Source organism: Tuber melanosporum (assembly GCF_000151645.1).
Source record: "Tuber melanosporum whole genome shotgun sequence assembly, scaffold_87, strain Mel28".
Classification (NCBI taxonomy): domain Eukaryota; kingdom Fungi; phylum Ascomycota; class Pezizomycetes; order Pezizales; family Tuberaceae; genus Tuber; species Tuber melanosporum.
This window is the reverse complement of record NW_003299136.1, coordinates 174,517-178,123: the sequence shown is the minus strand read 5'-3', so window position 1 is coordinate 178,123 and position 3,607 is coordinate 174,517.

Sequence of the window (3,607 nt, the reverse complement as noted above, 5' to 3'; positions counted from 1 at the left end):
GGGCTCGGCACCGAAAGGATAATACCGGTATGTTGGATATGACAGCTTTTACGTGCTCAGTACAGTACTAGTACAATGCTAGCACTTGGTATGTCTCTCTCTTGCTTCGTCTCCCGTGCCGGTTGTCTATGCCGGAGGCAGCATAAGATGTTCTGTGCCTTCAATACTCGAGTATTCCTATTATTCTTCAGCCGCAACTGACGCGGCAGATAGATTTCCAGCTTGATAGCGTGGTCGCCGCCAAGTTATGATAGCGAAAAGATCTACTCGAGTACTCGAGCACACCCATCAATGAACGGTTATCTGGCGATTGACTTTCTGGATCGCGGCACACTCGAGCAAGGCTCCCGACGCCACACACAACGGTTGAGACGATTGTTGCCGCAAATTACCATAACGTGTACTGTACGGTACCGTAGCTTGTGTTCAAGGCCTCCCAAGCCTGGCAGTCAGGGATTCGGAGTTGCGGTCAGGCACACCAATAAGCACGCATTGCCGAGACCAGAGTTCCCAAGACATTATAGGAGGCTCGGGTTACCGTACCGAGATCTCCCGCCATCGGCACCACCGTGAGGGCTTTTCGTGGCTCATTGGGCGTCAGCCTCACCCTGCATTACGATCCTTTCCCCTCCCACAAGAGAAGTCGACGTTTTAGCCCCACCATTGAAACCCGTGGTTTGCCGTGACCCATGCGAAAAGGATAATACCCACAGCATATCGGTACTTGAGTACTCGACTCGCACTGTACGAGTACTCGAGTAATGGCCTTTCCCTTCCAAGTGGGAAAGGAGTCGTACCGATACTGGCCACGCGGCTATCGAGAGCAGGACCCGACAAATGAGGCGTTGAGAAAGCGTCTCGGTTGGTTGTTCCCAAGGGGGCGGGGCGTCCAAGAAATTGCCACCTCTTTCCCTTTTTTCTTCTTCTCGTTCACCCCCCCCCCGACGCCCATAAGCTGGGAGGAAAAAAAGGAAACAAAAAAGGGATCAAGTTAAGCTTATCCATTTGCCACAGTTTTCCAGGATTTCGCTTATTTACCGAGCAAATCTATGGTAGCACGCCAGGCCCTGGTTAAATATATGACATCGACGCTCACATGCCCTGTTGTCAACTGTGAGTTTAAGATGGGAAACCTGTTTGATAGGCACATAATTTACCGCGCATCAAACGCTAGACATGACCCGATCGGTTCTCCTCGCTTTTCACCGTCAGGGATGGCAATGAATCCAAGGGGCTGACTACTATACTGGTAGCTAGATCGCCGGGCCTTTGATTTGATGACCCACGATACCCGGTGCCGGTACTCAGGACAGCAAAACCCCATTCGATCTGGAAAGAAATTCCGACCAGATCGGGAGCGGGGGTTCGAAGGCCTCTCTTTAACATTGCTTTTTTCCCCACTCAGACATGATAGCTCGGGAATCTCTGCTGACGACGCGACGACGACGAATTGATCACCTGCCCACTCACTCACTCGTAGCGCCCACAATAACCAGCACATTTTCTTTAGCCTTATCCCTAACTTTATCACAAGCGCAAAACTCACATTCGAGGCATTCAGCCCCGGGCTTGGAAAACGTTTATGCAAGCTTTTTGATTCAAGGACTTTGGTGTGTAGATCCTCCTGCTTCAAGTTCCTCGGAATTCCGGTTCAAGTGCATACCTGTAACTTACCGCTACTCGTACTGTACCCTACTGCACAGCGGAGATGGCACCAAGAGGGAAAGAACGAAAACACCCGTACCGAAAACCGAACATGATGAAGTAGCAAAGCGCTGGGGGGGGGGGGTGCTGAATGTAGAGGGAAAAACAAGAAAAAGAAAAGAAAAGGAAAAAAAGCAAGGCTCCGTAGATCTCAAGGGCACCAACTCCCTATTCCAAGATTCCCGTTTCGTATCCCTCGTTCCTATCCCGAGGGATTCCACTGGCACACATCCGATAACTTGGTCTACTCTACTGTACTCGTACATACAATAACGAGAGTGAACCTTCCGGCACATATCTGTAACGCAGTTACTCCCTCACTCGTTGCTCCCTCCGAATCCCACACCTCCTCCCCACCCCTCTTCCTCCCCAAACCTAACCTAAGCACTCGAGCAATCCCTTTCCCCCTCCCTCGCAGCTACCATTCGCCACCCGCCACGAAGCAGGCTTTCTATGATACTCACTCTACGGGAACTTTACTGTTATGATACCGCAAGTTGAGTCAACTACGGTGCCGTAGGTAAATTCAAGCTTCGGTTACCCGGCCAGCTACCCCAACTAATTGTGGTACAGTCCAACGCCCACTCCTGTCATGGATTGGCATGGTAGCAAAAAGAGAAAAAAATCAGGATTCCCATGTTGGCTCCTTAATGGGATTTCAAGGATTTGAAACTTTTCTTACCTTCCTGCTTGCTCTCATGGTCCGCTGATGATAAAAACAAGTAAAAAAATCTTGACCTTATGGCAGTACCGACAGCACGCCAGACCATCCCTGGATAGGCGGTGCGGATCTCATTCAGGATGTGATGTGGACATGGGCGGGTTTGGGGTCCGGCCGCAAGGTGGCGGGAGGTGTACTTAGGTACAGCGCTCGAGTACTGTGAGGTACCGCTCCTTATATTGTACCGCGTAAGTGCCGTAGTAGCACCTGTGAGTAGATCATACTCTTTGATTGGTGAGGCGCTACCGTATTTCATTCAATAAATAACTGGACCGTAGCATTTTAAATAGTGTTGGCGATGTGTATACAGTACTGTACTCGAGTACCGCAGATATCGTAGGATGGGCGAGTCAATTCGATGAGGATAATAGTCTATCTGTTTCCACGCTCCTCACGCTGGGAAGAATTCTGTTCCTCTCTATTTCTCTTGCAGTGTCATATTTTGCGAGACGGATTATGGCGGGTCCTTCTCTTAGGAGCAGAATTGGCAAGTTAGGTGTCTGATTCCTTTTTTACCCGACGCACAGCACTTGCACAAGAACTCAGTCGGGATTTTCCCGGCTTCCGGAGGTCCTCGCTTCCACAATGAAATTCTTACTCGAGTGGGGTCCGTATCAATGGGCATCATTTCAGCACCAGTACGCGGCGGCGGTGGAATTACTACAGCAGTTCAATGGCTGATCACCAGGAAAGAAATTCCTAGGAATAGGAAGAAGAAAAAGGGGGAGAGAAGGATCCTGGAATACTTGTTCGGTTGGTTGGTCGGTATACGTCTTCTGGAAGAATCTCTTTTTTTTTTCTTGGGGTATAGACTTTTGATGACATTGTGCTTCCGGAAGAATCTCCACCGCTGATGCTTTTTCAGAGGGGTTGGAGGTTGGGCTATGTATCGTACCGTGATCGTAATTGTGTCAAATGGAATCGGGCTCATCGGATCTTTAGCTGATTAAGGTCTCACGATCCATACTCGAGTACTTTGAAAGGGGAGCGGGAGAACTAAAGCTTAGTACTCGAGTACCTGTATGGTGTTGCCTTGTGCAGCCTAGCCTAGCCTATAGATGCATTTCAATGGACTCCCTTCTCCCTCTCTCCCTTCACTGCAGTACGGTGGACGTATGATATTCGATATCACCTTTCATAATATTATCGCACAAGGGTACCCCCCCCCTCCTTTCTGTCCGT